Here is a 25,367-nt window from a genome sequence, read left to right on the forward strand (position 1 = left end):
CGAATTTATTCGGCGGGCGCGAATTCGTGGCGAATCAAAAAAACATACGCCGGGGTCGGAAAAACGGACCCCGGCGTATGTTTTTTTGATTCGCCACGAATTCGCGCCCGCCGAATAAATTCGCCCATCACCACTTTCAACTGAATAACTTGAACAATTTTCTTTTTATCAAACTATACCCCATACTGCGGCGTCAAAAACGAGATGACGTCGACGCTTCACGAATTTTACGACGTTTCGCGAATTTCGTGGGAAATTCATGAATTTTTCGGCGAATCCAAAGTTGAAAGTACTTCAAGATATAAATACAGTTTGTCTGCTTGCATTTCTGCCTTCTTAGGTTAGTAGCACCAGCTAAGAAACATAAAAGGCTCCATATATTTAAATATACAATTTAAAAATGAGGCACTTGTCTCAGAAAGGCTATCGAAAAGTAAACCCGACAAATGATGTGTTTCAAAGTAATGAAAATTGAATGTACTATTACCCTGCACTGGTAAAACTGGTGTATTTGCTTCAGCAACTGTATTATAGTGTATATAAACTATATAAAGTTGCTGTGTAGCCATGGGGGCAGCCATTCAAAGATAAAAAAGGAGAAAAGGCACAGGATCTACAGCAGATAACAGCTATACTCTGTAGTATACAATGGGATTCTTCAGAACTAATATATAGAAAAAAACTCCAGCACATGGATAGAATGCTTAAAGGAGAAGGAAACCCCCTGGGCGCAAAACCCCTCCCCTGTGTTGCCCCCCTCCCTCCTCCCCCCTGGCCTACCTGTCCCCCTGGGCAAATTCCCCTAACTTGTTACTTACCCCTCTGCGCAGGTCCTGTCCACGGAGTTCACAGGCGCCATCTTCTCCCACGCGATCTTCTTCCGGCTTTGACCGGCGTCTTCTGGCGCATGCGCAGTAGGAACATTTACAGGTACGGATCTACTGCGCATGCACCGAATGTCACGAATGTCACGAATGTGACAGCGCAAATTCGCCCATCACTAGAAATCATTGTTACTGAATCAGGTTATTTTAAGTTTTCTATGGAAAGGGTTAGAAGACAGGCAACATAAAAATACCATAAGACTTAGAAAATTTCCCTTACTTAAAGGAGAAGGAAAGGCTAAAAATAAATAAAGCTCTAATCATTGGCCGTAAAATGTACATATACATACCATCAGTATTTTTTTCCTACAATTAGTCAGTTATTCTGAAGGTGGAATCAATTTTAAAAAAAGCTTTAAGCTGTTCTGCAAAGTATACCTCTGCTGCAGTCCAGAAATTCTTCTATTCAGGGCACACGCAGGCGCAGTTAGTTTCTGAGGTGCCCTGTACATGCGCACAACGTCGAAAGCTTTCCCCAGCATATAGACGTCACGTGACCTGAAAGGAATTGCTGACCTCGCTGCCCCTGCCTGTTCTAGCTCAAGCGCCAGTAGGATTACTGCTGTCCCGTTGCCATGGAGACGCCCCGAAGTTAAGATAAGTTTGGAAGCTACTGCGCTCCTCAGGAGCAGTACACAGAGATATCAGCTGCATTCAGGTCTGTCAGACAGTCGTCTGTACGAACACAGCATTCAATTTACAAACTGACGTAGTGGGGTCAAATTCTGGCGAGAGCACAGTAGCATTACAGTGGAGGAAGGGAAGTGACGTGCACAGAGGAATATGGCGGCGGCAAACTTTTAAATAGTGGGGATTTTTCAACTAATACTGTGTGAGAATGGTAAGGATTTGAAAGTTAATAAGGCAGCGTTTCAGGAGAGGGGGTTAAGATGAACATCTGAGAGGGGGTTTATTTTTAAGGCTTTCCTTCTCCTTTAAAGCATTTCTACTTTTCCCTGGAGAAGTCAACAATTTGGTTTAATCTGTAAAAAACAAAAAGGAAGATGTATTATCTACTAACAGATACATTACAAAAAACAAGACTACATTCTTCATTTAATCCACGTGGCGTTTGTGTCTGCAACAGCCAAATTCAATTACTCTAATGCTGTACCAGTTTTAATCTAAAATCCTGGCCTGATGTCTCCTGTACTTTCTCAATAATCTGCCACTTTAACTGGGAGACTCCATGCCCTTCCTCATAAAAGTGCCTATATCGAATGCTTTCTTGTTTTCTTGTTTTCTTATTGCTGTTCCTGAATGAGCGGGATACTTAACGATACTTTAACTGGCCTGCTCATTTGTCCTATATAAAACAGGCCACAGGGACATTTAAGACAACATACTCCACAACTTGCACACCTCAAAATTATTCGGACGCCCATTGACTTTAATGCATTTGTACAAAAGAGTCTCGCAAATAAAAATTGTCACTCACGTCAAAATTGTCGTACGTCAAAATAATTTTGACGCCCATTGACTTAAATGCGTTTTTCAAATTTTTCTGGAGACGGAAACGGGACAGATTCGTCCATCACTATTCAGAACATGTCTGTTATCTTCTGTGTATCCTGTGCTTGAGGCTCATGGCTGCCCCCATGGCTACACAGCAGCTTGTTTATATAAACCATAGTAGCATTTCTGAAGCAAACACATCAGTTTTACCAGTGCAGGGCATTAAATTGTGAACTCTTTAATTTTTTGGTGTTACTGTTCCTTTAATGTAGCCCACGTTACATAGCAGATAAGTTAATAAACCATTTAAAATACAGTGAGTTGCACTGTCACATATCAAATATGATGAATGCCTCTTTACACACTTGAGTTAAAAGCCATATAAAAGCCTTCAGCAGTGTGCCATCTATCTATCTATCTATCTATCTATCTATCTATCTATCTATCTATCTATCTATCTATCTATCTATCTATCATCTATCTATCTATCTATCTATCTACCTACTTATCTGTATGCCTGGCTAATGTATCTATCTATCTATCTATCTATCTATCTATCTATCTATCTATCTATTATCTATCTATTATCTATCTATCTATCTATCTATCTATCTATCTATTATCTATCTATCTATCTATCTATCTATTATCTATCTATCTATCTATCTATCATCTATCTATCTATCTATCTATCTATCTATCTATCTATCATCTATCTATCTATCTATCTATCTATCTATCTATCTATCTATCTATCTATCTATCTATCTATCTATCTATCTATCTATCTGTATGCCTGGCTAATGTATCTATCTATCTATCTATCTATCTATCTATCTATCTATCTATCTATCTATCTATCTACCTACTTATCTGTATGCCTGGCTAATGTATCTATCTATCTATCTATCTATCTATCTATCTATCTATCTATCTATCTACTTATCTGTATGCCTGGCTAATGTATCTATCTATCTATCTATCTATCTATCTATCTATCTATCTATCTATCTATCTATTATCTATCTATCTATCTATCTATCATCTATCTATCTATCTATCTATCTATCATCTATCTATCTATCTATCTATTTATCTATCTATCTATCTATCTATCTATCTATCTATCTATCTATCATCTATCTATCTATCTATCTATCTATCTATCTATCTACCTACTTATCTGTATGCCTGGCTAATGTATCTATCTATCTATCTATCTATCTATTATCTATCTATCTATCTATCTATCTATCTATCTATCTATCTATCTATCTATCATCTATCTATCTATCTATTATCTATCTATCTATCTATCTATCTATCTATCTATCTATCTATCTATCTATCTATCTATCTATCTATCTACCTACTTATCTGTATGCCTGGCTAATGTATCTATCTATCTATCTATCTATCTATCTATCTATCTATCTATCTATCTATCTATCTATCTATCTACCTACTTATCTGTATGCCTGGCTAATGTATCTATCTATCTATCTATCTATCTATCTATCTATCTATCTATCTATCTGTCTATGTACTTGTCTTGTCTAACTGTCTAACGTGTGTATATATTTGTTTTTGTATAGCGCTATCTATCTATCTATCTATCTATCTATCTATCTATCATCTCTCTGTCTATCTATCTATCTATCTATCTATCTATCTATTATCTATCTATTTATCTATCTCTCATCTATCTCCCCCCCCCTCTCTCTCTAAAAATGCCCTTCTGTGTATTATACTAAATATGTATTTATCCTTTATTGATATATCATGTAAATCAGCACTTCCCAATATTTAGCGCATAGTTTAGTACTGGTACTTAAGTCATCAGAATCAACTCTTATATAAAATCATTCTGTTTATTATAGTTCTTAACCCCTTCATCTGCCACAATAACATTTTAAATATGTTTTCAAATGAGCTCACTGTTTATAAAGTGACTAGCGCGCATAAAGCTGATATTTGTATTCAATAAACCATTCACTAAGTTAGATTGCTATTAGATTCACACCTGATTCATATTATGATTTCAGGGTCTACACTTTTGCATTCTGTTCGAATATTAGAAATAAAATTTTTAAAAAAACTCTAGCTTTCAGTTTTACAGAGAGGGTTCTTTGAGAATTTAGTCTAGCACATATAATTAATTTACCGCAGATTATTTGTTTAAGGTGTGTGTAATGTGTTTATAGAGCACAGCAGCTGACATGATGTCGTTTTTGGCAGACTGACATATAACCTCCTCTCCATAAACCATACTAATACTTATATGGACGTTTTTTAGAAGGCGAAAATAATTATGCCCTTTTTTTCTGTATTTTATTGCAAATAATTCAATCAAAACATTATAAAATGGCTTCTAAAATCGTTGATTGTTTTGTAATTTAGAGAAGAACAAAGGTAATCTTTCTACATGATAAAGATGCTTCATTCATATCCCATATCCCACAGTAACTTTAAAGGTTGAAAAGGCTAGCTAATGTTTTAGTTCATGATTTACTTTTCAAATACTTGGGAATTAAAATGTATCCTATAAACCACACTGCATGTCACACATTTTAATTTTTAGATAAAATGAACTGATTTCTAGCATATATGCCATTAGAATGTTCCAAGTAAAATCAAAAATCTATAGCTAGACGATAGACAGACAGATAATTTCTGCCAACCAACTTTATTTATATTTACATTAACTAACAAACCATGTTCATGTAAAGGTGGTATCTGGGCATTTACTAGTGGCGACCATACATCTGGACCTTATTAAGTTAAAAAAGAACATCTTGACAATATCAAGATTGGGCAGTATGCAGCAGTGAAATATAAAGTCATATGAAATATCTAGTTTATATTGTTGCACATTTCAGTCTACAAATATACACACATATACTGTGGTCCTATGGGATTCTTTCCATCTGTAGTCAATAAAACTCGGATTTGTCTCCAAATAACAAAATCATATTACTATTCACACCTATTGATATACTGGAACTTATATTACAGATAAGTATATCTCAGAATTGGATGGTTCATGGAGGTCCTTTGCATTATGACTGTCATAGAGATGATTTAGCATAAGCAATCAGGATATGGAATCAACATGAGTGCACATTTACTTTAGGAATGGATAGCAGGCTTTTGATTGATATAATATACATATTGCAGCCCAGAATAAAATATAAGAAGGTTTGCAGCTGCAAAGTAATAAAGCAGGCTAGCCCAGTACACTACATAAAGATCCATTTATTACAAAATATAATACGTAATTGAATTTATAGCTGAATTTACAGTTATTTCACAGGCTATGAATACATTGATAGACAGTGGAAAAATGCATTCATAACCCTAATATATTCTCAGCCTACTAGTGTGAATGTTTGGAATGTAATCTAAACATATAAATGTAAACGCTTGCTGCAATACCAAGTGACTAACAGGATCTGTGTTCAATATTTATTTGGGTTACTCCTTTGAGACCTCAAATTAAAAATATTCCAATTAGCCATTTAGTATGACTCAGAGCCTGGTCCGCCTGCTACAACAGGTATTTAGATTGAAATAAAGAACAAAATCAGATTTTCATGGAAAAATCTATTCTTTTTTACGGTCGCTCAAAAAATCTGTATCAAAACTGTTAACTAATATTCCATTGGTCGGCTATAATAAAGCCCAGATTTATGTTACATGTTCTCACTATTTTTGCCTTTAATAGAGTGGCATGACCACTAACACTGTTGAAGTGCGCATGGTTTATATTTTTTAAATGATGAAAGCTGCGCTTATTAAAAGTGGTAAAAGAAAACAGGAGTTTTAAAATCGACTTCAATGTGTTACTTTCATTTTATAGCATTTTAGGTGAAGGATTTAGCAAACTATAATTTGGAAAATACAGGTCAGGTTTTGGGGAACGATCGGGGTTTGAAAATGCGATTGAAACTTATTAAGAGTCTCTTCAGCAGTCTTTACATTTGAAACTATGCCACTTTTGCGGCATATTTACTCAGCTGAACTACAGTTGGTAGTACCATTAAAGGAAAACCAAACCCTTTTTATTAAAATCCCCTTCCCTCCTACCCTACATAGACCCCCCCCCCTCCCTGCTCCCCTCCCCACGGCATATTGGTGCATGCGAAGTTGGCACAGTCTTCTGGTCCCAAACAACTGTGCATGCGATGAAATCCGTCATGATTCAGGGTTAATTGAATAAACTGTGTTATCTAATCACATTTAATGCATTTAACCTTTTCATTAGGATACCAAAGCACCATTGTTCGCAATGGTGAATGCTTTAATTAGATGGGATGTTGTGACACAGTTTTCTGTTTTAAATTAGATAAATGGGATATCTGTTTTTAGTTATTCTGTGTTAAACAGACAAACCAAAGTGGCTGCATCTGTATATATTAATGCAGATACACTGGATATTATCATATCTAGAAACCACATAATTGGTCACACTAACTGGGGGTGCAGCAGTAAATAGTGACTGTAGTTTATCAGAACATAAGTCACATAACTGAGGGCACCTGGGAAACTGACATGTCTAGCCCCCCATCAGATTTCAACACTAAATATAGAAAAATCTGTTTGCTGTTTTGAAAAACAGATTTCAGTGCAAAAGTCTGCTGGAGTAGCACTATTAACTGATGCGTTTTGAAAAGAAAAAAATAACTTTTTCATTCAAACAAATTATGCAGCACTTCAACACGAGGAAAAGATTTGATGTGCATAAGGGATTTGTAGTAAGTTTTTTTTTTTTTAAACACAGCTATAATGGAAAGTGTGTTTAAATTGTTCCAGTGCAGTTACCTGTAACAATGCTTTGAGAAGCTACATTTTGGAATTATTGTTTATTGATTGTTTTGGATTATAACATGTGGTGCTAAATTGCACTTGTTTGTTATCATGTGAATTGTACGCACTCCATAAGCCATTACACTTTTATCCAGAGGAAGGTAAAAAAATTACATTTCTTCTTAATCATAAAGTGCCAGGCAGATTATCATTACTGATTCTGTTTAATAATTTTAAAAAAAATGAAAGCCTTTTCTAACCTGGCTACCTCTGGGGCAACTGTTTTGTAATTAACATTAAGGGGCAGATTTATCAAGAAATTTGAAGTAATTTTTTGGATACTTCGACCATCGAATAGGATACTACGACTTCGATTCAAAGTAAAATATTTAGAATATTCGACCATTCGATAATCGAAGTACTGTCTCTTTAAAAAAAACGTCGACTTCAATACTTCACAAAATTAAACCTGCCGAAGTGCTATGTTAGCCTATGGGGACCTTCTGCAGCATTTTTTGAAGTCGAAGTAAAATCGTTCGATCGTATGTTAAAATCATTAGAATCATTCAATTCGAAGGATTTAATCATTCGATCAAACGATTTTACTTCGACCGCAGAATACACAAATTCGATGAAAAAAGTTCGAATTCGATATTCGAATTCGAAGTATTTTAATTCTTCACTGTTTCTATTATCTTCCTTATTATCTCACATTGTACATTTTGTCCAATTAATAAATGTATGGTAAATGTCTGATGAACACCTGTCTCAACAGGGTGGAATAGAACATTCTGAGAAAACCTTGCCTTAACATCATTGCTTTTCCGTGTCCCATGTTGCAAAGTCTGAGACGCTAGGAAATGCCTTTATCTTTAATGAATAAGCCCTGACACCCATTCATGCCATTAGGCTCAGTTCCCATAAAAACTTTGTCAGAATGGCATTTTAGTGCCTTTGAATATTTTCCTTTCAAAAGTACGCACCAGAAATAATTATGGGATGCTGTTATTCATCACATGTGATTTTGATCATTTCCGAAATTGTGTTTCTAAGTTCTGTTTGACTAATGTTTACAGTATCTCTTTCAAAATATTATTGGAATGTGACATTTAAAAGCTCTACAGAATTGGCTGGTATTTTCAACTGAAACAGCATTGATTCTGCTTTCCCAAAACTCATCTGCAATCCTATTAAAAATGTCAGTGCACTGAACAAAAGAATAAGGGGCTGATTCACTAAGGGTCGAATATCGAGGGTTAATTAACCCTCGATATTCGACTGGGAATTGAAATCCTTCGACTTCGAATATCGAAGTCGAAGGATTTAGCGCAGATAGTACGATCGAAGGATCGAAGGATCGAAGGATTATTCCTTCGATCGAACGATAAAATCCTTCGAATCGAAGGATTTAAATCCAACGATCGAAGGAATATCCTTCCATCAAAAAAAGTTAGGCAAGCCTATGGGGACCTTCCCCATAGGCTAACATTGACTTCGGTAGCTTTTAGATGGCAAACTAGGTGGTCGAAGTTTTTTTTAAAAAGACATTACTTCGACTATCGAATGGTCGAATAGGCGAACGATTTTTACTTCGAATCCTTCGATTCAAAGTTGTAGTCGTAGTCGAAGGTCAAAGTAGCCCATTCGATGGTCGAAGTAGCCCAAAAAACACTTCGAAATTCGAAGTTTTTTTACATCGAATCCTTCACTCTAAGTTAGTGAATCGGCCCCTAAGACAAAAATATTACCTTTATTTTAATACAATGGTTTGAGGGAAATTTCTGCAATGCTCTTCCCAGAAGTATCTGACCTCACCGCCACAGAGATACTTTGTACAGATGTGAGAAACACTTGGATATTGGTTAATAAACATCCATTTTCGGTAAAACAAATCAAGCAGATGCTATTTACCCTGTGGGTTGTGGATACTTACTAAGTCAAATTGTCAACACCCTGATTTCATTACCAAATCATTTCCAAACTGTATCCTGTTACAGAGATGCAAGATATCCTTTTTAAAAGACCTTAAACAGAAACAAAAGCCAAACGGAATTGGAACACCAAGGCTCTTGAATATTTCAGGATCATTTGTAGGTCTTGTCAACAACTGCAAAGTTCCTGTTACAGCAAACGCAAAGATTTGAAATGAAAAATTCCACATTTTTTTAGCTCACCTTTCCTAATTGTACAGTATTCCTTCTAAATTGCAGGTTCCTGGAGAAGGATAGTCTTTTTTCCTTTCTTTTTTATAGGAATATAAAAAAAAGAAAAAAAGTAAACTTACATAATAAGAGGACAACCAAAATAAGGCCAGTTTTATATAACATCAAGTTTTTTAAAAAAATCTGCAAGCATGTTAATAAGTGTAAAATTAGTGTCAAATTAAAGAATTATGCCTAAGTTTAGCCTGCTACTACTACATTAAGGGGCAGATTTACTAAGGTTCGAATGGTAAATTCCAATTTTCTAATTTCTAAATTCTAATTTAAAACCACCAACTCAAATTTGAATTCAAATGTGAGATTTATCAACCCTCGACCCTGGAAACATTTCTACGTCAACTATTCTCCACCTAAAATCTGCTTCATGTAGAAGTCAATGGCAGAGGTCGCTTGAACTATTTGAAGATGTTAATAGTAGTGATGAGCAAAATGGTTGCCAAGTTTCTCTTCAAAAATGACACCCCGTAGACTTCAATGGGAGAATAAAAAAAATCTGATGCACAAAAGTCAAGTTTATTTTGGAGGAAAACTCCATTCAAATTTGTTTCAAATTATATTGCAGTTTTTGGGTCAGGACTATTCAAACGAATTTTAGACATTTTTAGAATTTTTTCATAAATAACATACCATTTGAATTGTGAATAAAATTAGAGATTAAAAAAATTCACATTACTCTAAAATTTGACCTTTAAAAAATAAACCCCCTAATAGCAATTACTACTTCATAGTAATCAGATTGTCCTTGTCTTTCCTTGGCCACCGAGGACCTGCTACTTATATTATTAATATCTCTGTGTATGTGAAGATAGCTAGGCCAATATGCTTCTTCATTTGGACCTAATACTCTTTTACCTCTTGAATGAAGACCCAAAATTCATTCACTGGGTTTCTGGACATGCTATGACCAAAACGCTTACGTTAGTTTAACATATAACAATATTGGTAGGGTTATAATATAACTCTATGTGGCGGATTTGTTAAATAACAACTTTTTTCGGGTGAGGCTTTTTGACTCCAAAAATCTGAAAAAGAGTGAATTTTCCAGCATTTATTATTTATTATTGGGAAAATGCATCAATTCCAAATATAAAAATACTCCAGCTAAAACCTGGCGAAATCATGTAGAAGTCAATGGCAGATGTTCCTTTTACAACTGGAAGATCTTTCTTTTATTCTAGGTTTTAGAGATATTCAGCTGTTTTTGACTCTGGCTTTTGTTTGACAATATGAAAAAGTTGTAGTTATTGTGTAACAAGTTGAAAAAATTGTGGTTTCCATACATTTTTGTGGACTTTTCAGGTTTGCGCTTTTTTGGTTCGGATCTTTTAATAAATGTCAAAAATTTGAATTTTTGAGATTTAATCATGTAAAAGTCAGTGGCAGATGGGAGCTTGAGCAATTTTTTTTTTTTAACAAAGTGAGAAAAAGTCGAGTTTTAGTAAATAACCCCCATAATGTTACATCCACCCAAAGGTAATTAATTACTTATAGGGGCAGATTTATCAAGGGTCGAATTTCGAGGGTTAAAAAACCCTCGAAGTAAAATCCGCATATCGAATTCAAAGGATTTTATCACAAAAGCTTCGATCCAACGATCGCATAAAAATCGTTCAATCGAACGATGAGATTGTTCGAATCGAACGATTCTAACGATTTTAAGCGATCGATCGAATGATTTTTATTCGATCAAAAAAAACTTAGAAAAGTGCTCTGGAAGGTCCCCATAGGCTAACATTGCACTTCGGTAGGTTTAAAGTGGTGAAGTATGAAGTCAAAGTTTTTTTAAAGAGACAGTACATCGATTATCGAATGGTCGGATAGTTGAACGATTTTTACTTTGAATCGTTCAAATCATTCGATTCGATCAAATTCGATCGAATTTGACCAATTTGATGGTCGAAGTACCCAAAAAAATACTTCGAAATTCGAATATTTTTGCATTCGAATTATTCACTCGAGCTTAGTAAATCTGCCCCATAGTGTTGTATGCACATAACTAACTATGGTCTCTTTATGGTCTATCTGAGACAAAGATAAAAGAAATACAAAATCCTACATATAAGTTGGGTAATCATTTCCAATACAAGAATTAATATACTGTAGAATATCTTTGTCCAGTTTAACTTTCTTGTTCTCTGCAGGAGCCCATGATAAGCTCATCAATCTACTTTACAGTAGTAAAGTCTTTCTCAGTAGAAGAATGAACCAAGAAGAAGCAGAAAGCACTTGGAGTAAGCCAGTTTTCTCTGACCTACAAGTAGCAGCTACCTTAAAGGGGACCTGTCACCCAAACAAAAAAAAGCTGTAGTATAATAAAAGTCCTTTTGAAATAAAACGTGGTACCAAAATACTCTTTTTATTAAAACACCCATACATCTTTTAAACTCATTTAAAAGACTCAGCTGTCAATCATATATAGCCTGTCCCTCCTCTACGCCATTCTGCACTTCCTAGATATCACTGCCCCTCCCTCCTCACCATCTAATTGTGTAGCCTGTGCATGTGCTTGTGTATCAGACCCCCATTCCGGTGCAAAAAACTAGATTTTGGGATGATGCAAGGTCCACAAAATGAATGCTGCCTGCTTGCTGTGATTGTGTATTCCAAAACTAAAAGAAACAAGATCGAAATACTATATATATTGTAAGAAAAGCTTATTTTGCTTGACTGAAATAATAAAATAGGATTTGGAATTATTTTTTAGGGTGACAGGTTTAAAGCTCATGAATCAATGCCATCAGTTGTGTCTTTAGCTTTATTCTAATAATGAAAATGGAACATATGTTCCAAGAGTCATAACTAAAACGTTATTAAAATGTATTTCTAAACTAACAGTGTTTTGGATATGATTCAATAATCTGGTCTTCACTCTGAGCAAACCTTCTTTATATTCCTTTAATAAATATATTTCAGATATTTTTAAAGTATCCCTCCGAGAATATCAGCACCAGAAGCCTTTATTTGTGGTTTAAGAAAGTTAGAAATCACAGCACATTTTCTGAAGCAAGAGATGCTTTTATGTTTGCTGCTTACGGCCAATGAACCTCTGGAGTGCCGTCATATACTAACACATATGGGAACGATCACATAATTAATTCTCAGGTGTTCAAACACAGTTGCTCCCTGTGGAACTGGAGGGTTAGAGTGAATAAGAAAAAAAACAGGTCATTTATTTTATGATTTCAAAATGAATGTGTCAGATCGACTTTCTTTAAAAAGTGCACTCAAGGCACCGAGAATTTAGAAAATATTTTTATCATACTAGTGTGCATGTTTGGCAACTTTGTTTGACATATATGTGCAACAGATTTAGAAGAAGTACAGATGCAGTCACTTTTATCACATTCATATGACATTAGTCTGTATGAAGTCACATGGGACAACGTAACCAGCGAAATCAAAAACATCTGCATTAGATGCAACAGGCACATTGTCCCATTGCTTTTCACTGGGACCAATAGAAACTTTAAAGGAGGAGGAAATGCAAATTCATTGGGGGCAGGTGCCAATTTGGTACCCCAGAACTTAATTACTTTCTCCCCCAGACCTTGTGTCTCATTACCTTCCCATTTTAGCTTGTAAGCTCTTTTGCACAGGGCCTTCCTCACCGTTTGTACTGGTCATTATGTATGTAATTCTGTATGTTATATGTATGTCATAATATGCGATTATTTTACACATTTATTTTACAGCGCTACACAATATGTTGGCACTCTAAAAATACATGTAATAATACATGGTAATAATACATTGTAATGATGATAATAATAATAATAATAATACTACTAATAATAATAATAATGATAATAATAATAATAATAATACTTATAATAATAATAATAATAATAAAACCTTGCACTGACATGGGATACTTTTTTACAGAGCACCTTGCCCCCATCTTTCATTCTTCCAGTGAACCCTTGCTTTCTCATTCCACAGAGATCCCTTGCTGGATACATGTACAGTATAGTGAAGTGTCCTGTGTGTTTTATAGCGAAGAGCAGGCCTGGAGACTGGAGCGATTTCATGTCTGGTCCTTGCAAGGTAAATCATTTGTTTACAGATAAGCAGAAGTTCATTAGGCAGGGGAAATTGTATGAGCTCTGATAATTGAATTATCTACTGGCAAGGATCAAACATGGAGTACCTTCAGTCTTCCTGTTTGCCCTGTTTAGTTCAAGAAATAGCAAAACCCCATGAAAATAAACAGTATGTATCCAGAATGCTCTGGACCTGGGGCTTTCCGGATAACAGATATTTCCATAATTTGCAACTTCATACCTTTAGTCTACTAGAAAATAATTTAAACATTAAATAAACCCAGTATTCTGGTTTTGCTTCCAATAAGGATTAATTATATCTTGAATTTGGATCAAGTACAAGATCCTGTTTTATTATTACAGACAAAAAGGAAATAATTTTTTTTTAATTTTATTTTTTAAAAAAAGAAAAGAATAAGAAATCATTTTTAAAAAATTGGATTATTTGGATAAAATGGAGTCTATTGGAGATTTCTGGATAAAATCTTGTTCATAAGGGGTGATAGCCAGGTGTTAATTGTGCTTAAACTGGCACTGGGTCTGCCAAATGAATCACCTGCTCTATACCTAATTTAGATGAATATTAAGGGGAAGTTGTGCACATCATTGCATGCAAATGCTAACCCTCCCACTCTGTGCCTGTGGGGTCTGCTGTAGGGTTGTTACGCCACTGCTTACCGGGTACTCAGCTTTAAAATGCTAGCTTGAGGAAACACACTAATAAACTTTATGTACAGAAACATTTGTAATTTGTAAAACAGAGTTTGTAATCAAATATTTAGTTGACATTTTAAGTACCAGTCCAAGGCAAAAATTTGTGATCTATTCCTTTTAGCAATAAGTGGTATATTATCCTTTCCTTGTTTCTATGGGTTTGTGTATAAGTCGAATAATCTGAAGCAACATATGATTACTGGTGATGGGCGAATTTGTCCCGTTTAGCTTCGCTGAAAAATTAGCGAGAGAAATTTACAAAACACGAATTTTGAGTTCAATTATTAACTTCACCCTTCTTTCCACATGGTCTGTCTTGAGTCCCCAAAAGGCTATCAGTGCTACACAAATATCTCTTTTTTCAGAGGGAGACTTTTGATCGGATAGAAAAACTAAGCCTTTCTAAATAACACAGAGCATGCAATCATATATAAAATGATAGAAAAAGTGCACCAGAAAGTATAACTGCCCCACTGGTATTTCTGGCCCAGTGTGTTACAGCTGTATTTGCAAAGTCCATCACTCTCTGGCACCAAATACTCCCTCCTTGTGCCAAAAACTTTCATGTTTGCTTGGGGCTACAGAGTTCCAGCTTAATATGAAATAAAATATGACACCTGCCACAAACATTTAAAAAAATGACTGTCCAGTTTGTGCTCAATGTTGATTCATGCTATTCCTTCACTTTTTACTTTATTTAGAAAACATTACAATGCTGGATATGTGAATGTTTTGACTTTTCGCTGGACAATTGCACAGACCTAATAGATTATGTTGAGACAGAATGCAATATTTTCTCTATTGTTTTGACAAAGTGAGACTATCAATACTCAAGTCAGAAAATCTCTTCTATGGAGAAGAATTTTTTTTTGCAAGTTATTGAACCTGTGCCTACAAGTTTTGCTTCAGATTCTTACTGATTAATGAATGTGAGTCATTTTAGGCAAATAAACCTGGATTGGAAACAAAAAAAAACTGTAATTGCATAAAAACTTGTAAATTGGCAAAAACATTGCCTGCAAAATTTTGTAAACTTGTAGAAAAACATAATTTTAATCAAATTGCCTTGGGAGAAAGGATTTAAAAGTTAACGGGTAAATACCTTTTTAGGTCCCTTGTCTTTTTAGAGGAAGTAGGTCTCAAAAAAGAAGGTAACAATAATATTAATAACATTGGCCATCTAGTCAACAAAGGGACTTGACAAGTGCAGATATTGGAAAAAGGATTTTTAGGGCAGTGTCTGACAGGGAGATTTGTTGTGTGCAATAAAAATGCACAAATGCGGGGACCAGCGCAGATTCAGGGGGAAAACGCAGCCGAGGTGGCTCCTGCAATGCCGCCCCCCTTCCCCGTTTTTACCCGTCGGGAGCGTAGGCAGGAACTCTAATGCGGAGAGCTCAATTGCGCTCTCTCGCATTATTAAAGCCGAATTTCCGGTTTAAAAAACTTAAATTTGGCTCTTAAAGGTACCAGGAGCGGCTTTTTGCCACCCCTGGAAACCACTCCGGTGTGCCGCCTGAGGCGAGTTTCTCATCTTGCCTCGTTGGCAGCGCGCCCCTGGAGGGAACAAATCTCTCCATTGGAAATAACTGAAATCATCAGTGGTAAAACCAATGCATCGATTAGTTCTTCCAAAGTCATCCGAAATTGCCTCAGGAGGAAACTAAAGACAAATTTGTGATATGTAGGATTTTTTCCAATTGAGAGGAATTTTTGGGAGATTTGTCTCCCGCAGTCGTGCATAAATAATTAGATCTCCCTGTCAGCCCCTGCCCTTAGATGACAGAAGAGTGAATTTTTGTTAATAGTTAAGGACTCTGAGGAATGTAACGACAAGGACAGATCAGGTGCAGATATATTGCCTATGTGGTGACATTTCTGCACTTATTGTTACTCCAACTTAGGAAGAATTGATATTTGGTTTTTGTACTACTTACCTGGCTCTCTGAATTATTGTTGTTTTTGTATTTGTGAGCCATATTGATTAATATCAATGAAACCTGCCATCTTTTCCTGCACTCACACTGCAAAGCAAACTCAAACTTGGCATGAAACAATCAAATACACAGTTCACAGATGTATATGTTATATGTTATCTTCATTTGCAAATAAATGAATACACTTCTGACCATGTAAATGATTCCAAAATTAAGCGAAAATAAAAATTTGACAGCATGCTGTCGGACAATCCAATTTGGGGTGCTTTAAACCGATGCCCCTAGTTTTCTGTGTGTATCTGGAGCAACTGTTAGTCTTGATATTTTATGTGTTTTCTGTAACTTTTACTATTGTTGTGTGTACAATAGAGCAGGCCCTGTAATACATATTTATAGACTCCCATTACAGAGCTATATTATCTGTGTGTTCCAAGCTGCCCTCATTATAATTGGCCCATTTAATCTCTATATTTATAATCATCAAGGGCTTTTTAACTACACTGGGAACCTCCAATAAGTGGAGATTTCCTTTTTGCTTGGTTGACTGCCAATTCCGCCAGACTCATGCATGATCTCATGTTCTCATTTATTAATATTTTTGATATATGTACAGTATTTTCTGCCTGGGAATAATGATCATTAAGCTTAAATGCAATCAGGCCTAGAGAAAGGTCTGTATAATTGTGAGAAATAAGAGAAGTCTCTGACAAAAGTGTTGGTTAATCTCAATGGGCTGTCTTGAAATCTAGATTTCATAATACATTGTGTGTATATATATATATATATATATATATATATATATATATATATATATATATATATATATATATATATATATATATATATATATATATATAGTGAAAAAGGAGTGAAAAAGGAGTGAAAAAGGATTGGGGCACTCACAGGGTTTTAGTGAAAAAACAAAAAATGTTTTATTATTAAGCCTCAACGTTTCGATCCCCCACAGGGATCTTCATCAGGAGCAAAAACAAACAAACATATATATATATACTTATATATATACTTGTAAAAAAAGCTGATGCACACCAGGATTTATCTTAAAAAAGACAATTTATTTATTTGATCAATGTTTCGGTTCACACCAGGGACCTTATTAACAAATTAGTGAAAGCATTTTAAAGACTCACCCTCCACCAAACCACGCCCATATTTCAGGTGTGTGGATTAATCAAATAGTGAACATCAACTGGTGTATGGTAATCTCCTAAGGATATAGTGTGAAAGACAAAATACATAGTGCAAAATATTAAAAATATTAAGATCATGTAAAACACTCCATAAATGTTAAAATATTACATTATTATCCCTAAAAAACTGTTTGTTAAAGGCACTTAAACCAAGCATGATTAAATATTTACTGCAAACCTAGTCACTTTATCTAGTATCCAAAAAAGGGGTAAAAGAACAATATTCATTTAATTCCACGAGGGGCCACAGTGTCTAGCATTTTGATCCAATAGAGTTCTTTCTGCTTTCTGCAATACCTATAAATTTCAAAGTAGGATGTCTGTTTCCCTTCATTAAAAAATGATGGGATAGGGGTAAATCTGATTTTCCAGTTTCAAAAGCCTGTTTGATTGAGGATCTGTGATTGCCCAACCTTTCCCATAGTGTATATTGGGCCTTACCTACATATGTTAAACCACAGGAGCACGTTTTGATATAAACTACATGTGTGGATGTCAATAATGTAGGTTGATCATAATCCCTCTGTTTAAAGCGATCTAAAGTTCTTTATTATGGACAGAATTATTGCACATGGTACATAGGAGCTGTGAGAAGGCAACTGCATTCTTGGAACTAGGTGGATGGAAGCTGGTTGAATACAATAAAGTGTTTCTGTCAGTGGGCTTACGGTATAACTTAAAACCCAGACCTTTTTCTTTCTTTAATATTTCAACATCCAAAAATTGGATCTGTTGCGTTTATGTGTAACTGTAAATTGCACGGGACAATTTCGTTTGTTAAGGTTTTCCACCATATTTATATCAACTTAGATTCATTACCTCGCCACATAATTAGTATATCGTCAATATAGAGTAATACAGTAAAAGAAAATCACCACATAAATAAATATATATATATATATATATATATATATATATATATATATATTATATGTTAATTTTTTATTACTTATTTCTTAGGATATGAAATGTGTGTGTGGGGGATTATATGAAGGCATATGCTGTATCACATAAATACATATAACTGGCGGACAGTGTACATTTCACTGTTCCCTTTAAAAGGGACCCGTCACCCAAAAAAATTATTCAAAATCCTATTTTATCACATTAGTCAAGCAAAATGAACTTTAATTACACTATATAAATTATTTGAATCTTGCTTCCTTCAGTCTGGGATTTCAAAATTATAGCAAGCAGGCAGCAGCCATTTTGTGGACATTGTTATTAAGGCAAGCCTTGTATCATCTCAGAATCTTGTTTGTGCACCAGAATAGGGGACCCGATGTCCATCCCGATGCCCTGGTTACACAATTAAATGGTAAAGAGAACGGGGGAATGTGGGGAGAGCAGTGACATCTAGGAAGTGCTGAATGGAAAGTGAAAGTAATTGTCTGCTCCGCCTCTATGCCACTGGCATAGAGGAGTGGCAGACAATATTTGATTGACAGCTGAGATTTTAAATGATCTTACAACAGCTATGAATGCTTTAATAAAAAATAGAAATTGTATTTCATGTTTAGTTTGAAAAGGACTTTTATTATACAGATTTTTGTGTCTGGGTGACAGGTCCACTTTAATTGCTGTGAATCTCCTTGGAAATCAAACAGCATCAAGTACAACTGTTAAATATTTTCTATACAGAACAAGGTTATACAGGTCACTTAGATTGCAATCTTGTTTCATTCATCTTATTAATTCAGATGAAGAATCCTTTTTCAAGTTCACACAATGGAGTGCAGCATGCCAAACATATAATTCTACTAGTTCTTTGAACAAATTAAGGGGCAGATTTATCAAAGGTCAAAGTGAAAATTCGAATTTTGAACTAATTTTGTGTACTTAGTGGCATAGTCCAAATTCGATTTGAATTTGAAAAAAATGTGAAAACTTGAATATCGAAATGAATCATGTACTGTCTCTTTAAAAATTCGACTTCGACCATTCGCCATCTAAAACCTACTGAATTGCTGTTTTAGCCTATGGGAGACCTCCTAGAACCCATCTGGAGTCAATTGGTGGACTTTGAAAAATCAAAGGTTTTTGAAAAGAATTTCGATTGAATGCGCTGTTACTTTGATTCGTACGATTTGAATTCGAACGAAAGCGGAACTATTCGATCAAAAACTGACCTATTCGGCCAAAAAAATTTAAAATAAATTTTGGTTGTTTTTTTTTAATTCGAATTTCAACGTTTTTAAAATTCAAAATTCGACCCTTGATAAATCTGCCCCTGAAAGTGTGTGGACAATTCCACAAGAAAATAAATAGCATAAAATATGTCCATGTTCTTTGAAATAGAAGAGTGATCTAAAAAGATATCTGAGGTCTATGATTAAGTGCTGGGTAGGCATGAAACTAAGTTAAAAAGAGTCAGAAATTCTGTCTCTCTACAAGCTCAATTTGTGCAGGAGTCAGTTATTTAAATTTTAGATTTTGTTTGTACCAAAACCCATAAGTTAAGTGAGCTTTAACACATTTGCTAGGAAATAGAGCCCGCTAAAAAGATTATATTACAGCTAACTGTCAATTTAATTCTGACTTTGACTCCTGCATAAAGAGAGACAGATGCTGAGAGGGTGATCGCAAAGACTAGATTATTTTAGAAACAGTACAGAATTTTTAATTGATTATATTTGGAAAGTTTATTATATTAGCCTGTTTAATCAAACGCCAGCATGGGAAAGTTCCATTTGGTTTAATGTAGACATTTTGAACTGAAAATCACATAGAAATTTCACAGTCTGACACTTTTCCTTAATTCCCGGTGCCAACAATAGGTGGGAGGATTTGGGCACTTTTATGTCACTCACAACGACAGTATGTACCATATGCCAAATAGTAATATTCTATTATAGAAAATATGTATACTTATCTTAACAAACCCAAATGAAAAATCCCTGTTTACTGATCATAATATTACAGTGGTTAGAGGTGACCAACCAATATGAAGAAGCAGTACCAAGGAATTTAGGGGGGGGGAAACAGTTTTGGAAGCTCAAAAACTTTGGATATCTAAGGTCAATATCCAGTTTATATACAGCTTATATGTATTGTATGAATTGTAATTACCCTGAGAGTCATGCAGATATAATACAGCTTACACTACCCTTACCCTTTATTTTTCTTATTGTTTTATCTTCTGTTTGTTTGTTTAATTGTGTGTATATTATTTTGGCTAATGTAATGAGTATGCAATGTTTTGAACCATTATATACCATATAATGACTGTATTGTTGAAAACTAATAAAAATTGTCAGTAGAAAAATAAAAAAATAAAAAAAATTACAGTGGTTATGTCACCAAAAGCAATGTGTTGCCCAATTGGCTTAAAAAAGAAAAAATCAGTTTGATAAAAACAGGAAATCGCACAAAAGGAAAAATAGAAAGTAGAAAATAAACAAATGAGGTCTCATTTATGTAATGAAGTTGCCATTGGCAGCCTTTTTCATGTGACAAATATGGAAATAGTTCAAAGTAAACTCATATTTACTCTTTGTAAAGTGTATAAGAAAGATTGGCAAGGCAAGTGCTCTCTTGGCAGCTTCTCTCCACAGGACCAAACTAGAAACACATGCTGACTAGCTTCAAGACTTGGCTGCTTTTGATTGAGATATGTTGCCTGAACACGAGTATCAAGAAATCACTAAAGGAATATGTTTAGGGTCGAGGCATTTCAGTTTGTACATTGCTGTAGCTTTAGTCATGCCGCAATTTGTTTAATTAACTTGCCCACTTTCTGTTTCACTGATCCAGTTTCATTATGTACTATGACACTTCCAGCTTTGGACAGGTTGTATTGTACTTTTCTTGTGCCTTGTCCAACTTGAGAGCAGATATGAAAGGCTCTGTCTGTGATTAACCCTAAAGGGATCCTGTCATCGAAAAACATGTTTATTCCAAAATGAATCAGGTAATAGTGCTACTCCAGCAGAATTCTGCACTGAAATCCATTTCTCAAAAGAGCAAACAGATTTTTTTATATTCAATTTTGAAATCTGACATGGGGCTAGACATTTTGTTTCTTTCCCAGCTGCCCCCGGTCATGTGACTTGTGCCTGCACTTTAGGAGAGAAATGCTTTCTGGCAGGCTGCTGTTTTTCCTTCTCAATGTAACTGAATGTGTCTCAGTGGGACATGGGTTTTAACTATTGAGTGCTGTTCTTAGATCTACCAGGCAGCTGTTATCTTGTGTTAGGGAGCTGTTATCTGGTTACCTTCCCATTGTTCTTTTGTTTGGCTGCTGGGGGGGGAAAGGGAGTGGGTGATATCGCTCCAACTTGCAGTAAAGAGTGGTTGAAGTTTATTAGAGCACAAGTCACATGACTTGGGGCAGCTGGGAAATTGACAATATGTCTAGCCCCATGTCAGATTTCAAAATTGAATGTAAAAAAATCTGTTTGCTCTTTTGAGAAATGGATTCAGTGCAGAATTCTGCTGGAGCAGCACTATTAACTAATTCAGCCCCCAAGCCTTCATAAGAAGGTAACGTTGCTTTTTCATTCAAAGCAGTAAACCTGAGCTGCTTGTATTAAAGGAAAACTATACCCCCAAAATGAACACTTAAGCAACAGATAGTTCATATCATATTAAGTGGCATATTAAAGAATCTTACCAAACTGGAATATATATTTAAGTAAATATTGCCCTTTTACATCTCTTGCCTTGAGCCACCATTTCGTGATGGTCTGTGTGCTGCCTCAGAGATCACCTGACCAGAAATACTGCAGCTCTAACTGTAACAGGAAGAAGTGTGGAAGCAAAAGACACAACTCTGTCTGTTAATTGGCTCATGTGACCTAACATACAGTACAGTGAATCCTACGATCCCAGGGGGCGGCCCTTATTTTTTAAAATGGCAATTTTCTATTTATGATTACCCAATGGCACATACTACTAGAAAAGTATATTATTATGAAAATGGTTTATTTACACGAAGCAGGGTTTTACATATGAGCTGTTTTATGCATTATCTTTTTATAGAGACCTACATTGTTTGGGGGGTATAGTTTTCCTTTAATAAATGGTGGTTAGCTATGAGCAGTCATTTATCTACATTCTAAAGTGTAACTGAAAAATATGTCTATTACACTGACCATATCAATACTTATGATACAAGAGTATTGAAATACCGCCATCTGAAGTCATTGCTGCCTCGCTCACACACAAACTAAGGGCATACAGACATGCTAGTTTACATCAGCCAATGATTGGACAGAGCTTATGACACTCACATGTCTTCTATAGTCAGTGCTGCATTATTTCCCGTCAGATGATCAGTGAGTGGCACACAGAACTTCACAAAATGGTGACAGGGTAAAAGATTAAAAGGGGAATATTTAATGATATGTCTATGCCAATTTGATAAGATTCTTTCTTGGGTCTCTAATTAATATTATAAATTACCTGGTGGGTTGTTTTTATTAGGAAGTTATTCTTGAAGTCAATATGTTTTAAAGGGTAAAAAAGACAGGGTTATGTCTAAATAGCTGTTATGACTGCTCCTCCTGAAATGAATAAACATAAATAGAAATGTTATAAAATTTCCATCTGCAAGGGGTTTATTTAATATTTAATTAAATTATTAAAAATTTTCAATTAGAAGAAATAATTTTTCATTGCAGTTATAGGAACTACCACTGTATCATCCAGAATGCTTTGGACCTGGGGCTTTCCAGATCGTTCCGTAATTTGAATCAACCAACACTGTACAACTACAAAAAAAATTGTGATAAAATAAATGGTGATGGTAAATGGAGTTATTCAATGGAACTCATGCATGGGATGAAAACTGTATCATAAAATAATTTCATGAAAAGGGGCGAATTTACTAATGAGCAAAGCCTTTTTTAGAGAAAAATCACTAAATTACAATTCAAAGGGCAAAGAAGACGATTCACTAGTGAAAAACCTCAACGCAAGAGAAGTTTGCACCATTTTGCCAGGCAAATTTTCTCCCAGGTGAACAACTGTAAATCTGCAAATTTATTAATGTGTAAACTTTTCTATATATTACCCTTTTTGCCAAAGTATATTTCAACAGGTTCTGATTGGCTAATTGATAAGATAAAAGTGTATCCTCAACATTATTATGTTAGTGCTATCATATCCTGTAAAAGGCAAAATGGTTGTTGGGTTATGTTTACAAGTTATTACTGTTAAATATATGTTATTTACACTTTTTTAACAATTTGAAGCTCATGGCACATTTGTTTTAGGGTAGGCTCATACTGTATCTGGGACAATAGGGAATCTGTTTTGTCTTGATTTTGCTTTCATGGAAATATGTAATAGTAAGTGGCCACATCCATCAATCTTGCCAACATCACTAATAAATATGTAGGGGACCAGAGAAATCCTTCCCTTGTTTTTCTGTCTATGACATCATCAAGTCCAGTTACAGGCTGGAGAGCCATCCGATTGGCTGGGCACCTCAGTGCATCCTTGGGAGAGAGGGTGTGCCTGACTTTGGAGCCAAATGTACAGGGTCTCCAACAGAGCTTAACAGGAGTTGTATGGTGAAAGATCCAGCCAGAACCAAGTTTTGTGAAACTGTCCAAGCTGTTGAATCTGTGGGAATACAGAAAGAGCCCATCCTGTTCCCTGGCAAGCGCTATAGACTCAGAAGGAGAATGGTGCCACTGGTGAGATTTATCCTGCTGCAGAGCTGCCTGTAATTTCCAGTGTGACTGCCTCTGAGAGCACCCCGGTGACTGAGCCACCCAAAGGAGGATACTGGCAAGGATACAAGCATGGGGCACCAACTTGAAGACAGGTCTTGTGCATTTACCTGCTACGTGGGAGCGGCTGCTAAGGAGAGGTACTTATGGAAAAGGTAGCACTAACTGGGGTATAGGAGCTCTGGGGAAGGTACATTCTATTTGAACTGAATTGTGTGGTTATTAACCCCTTCCAGAGGATTGGGACTTTGATAATACAAAGGACTGTGTTGGAGAAACTGTGCCCCACATGTCCTCAGTGCAGGAGTGCATTGTGTATTAGATTGCCCAAGTTCACTATTGTGTTAATATAAAGTTTAAATCTGTTTCATTTGCAAACTGTATGTTTTATTTGTCCTAGTGGAAGTTCCCTAAGGTGTGCGCCTCAGTGTTCCCTAGGTTACAGCCTGCGCTGTAAATACCAGTTCCCAGTTCATACGCAAAAGGGACTCAGGGCTCCTCGATTGCCATGGGTTAATTGCAATTTAAAGAGACAGTAACCAAAATAGGGTAACAAATACTTATACATGACCTTTATATATCCTCCATATTTAAATTTGTAAGTAAAGTTTCCCTAGGAAGAAAGTATTTGCTGAGAAACTAAAAATTTGCTAAGAAAATTTCACGCTGATGGATTTTCCCTGGAAAAAGTAAGCCAGTGTTAATTTGCCAAGATGAAGTTTAGCACTTTGAAAAATGTGCGTATTTGCTACAAAATTATGTCTGCCATAATTGCGCAAAGTATTTCTGAAGCGAAAATTCCCACGTAAGTAAATATGCCCCAGAGTTCGAGAAGGTTCAGAATGGCTTGGGCAATGTTTAAAAGAAGATTTAAGAACAGCAGAGGCTTAAGGGTGGTCAATCAAATGAAGACTTTTTGGATATTTGAAGTTTTGTACAGCTGATATACCAATGCCATAAAGAAACTGGTTAGTAATGCACAGTAGGAGGTAGGTTAATGGCCCATAAAACTTACAGTCTTAGTTAATATAATGAACTGAACTGTCTGTCACACTCGTCATTGATTCTTTCTTTTTTTTAATTCAGGCCCATAATATACTATGAAAGGCAACTGCACTGAGACTACATTCACTTCTATGAATTGATTAAATGAAATAAAACTCATAAATGGGGAAAATGTATAGTATAGTTAATTTTGCAATATAGTTTTTTTTATAAGAGAGTTATTACTTTGTGAAATATATTTGCCCATTGTGCATTTTTTAAAAACCTGGTTCATGGTGGAATATTTTTTGGCACAGCAAAAAATTTTCCTGCCAATTTTTTTTAATGATTAATTTTTAATAAAAAAAAGCTGTAGACATGTACCAAAAGTTCCAGTTGCCAACAGTTTTTGTAATAGATAGACTGGGGGCCTAGATGCA

At 35.3% G+C, this 25,367-nt stretch overlaps 1 long non-coding RNA gene across 1 annotated transcript in view; it reads left to right on the forward strand.

The window, feature by feature from the left end:
* The first annotated feature begins 1,108 nt into the window (after positions 1-1,108).
* The window catches only part of LOC121395164, a 29,080-nt gene continuing 4,821 nt past the window's right edge, over positions 1,109-25,367 (forward strand). Inside the window, exons 1-2 of the long non-coding RNA XR_005962304.1 lie at positions 1,109-1,725; positions 13,307-13,411. This is a non-coding gene — a long non-coding RNA (uncharacterized LOC121395164). The remainder of the gene's footprint in view (positions 1,726-13,306; positions 13,412-25,367) is intronic.

This window comes from Xenopus laevis, chromosome 6S, assembly GCF_017654675.1.
Source record: "Xenopus laevis strain J_2021 chromosome 6S, Xenopus_laevis_v10.1, whole genome shotgun sequence".
Classification (NCBI taxonomy): Eukaryota; Metazoa; Chordata; class Amphibia; order Anura; family Pipidae; genus Xenopus; species Xenopus laevis.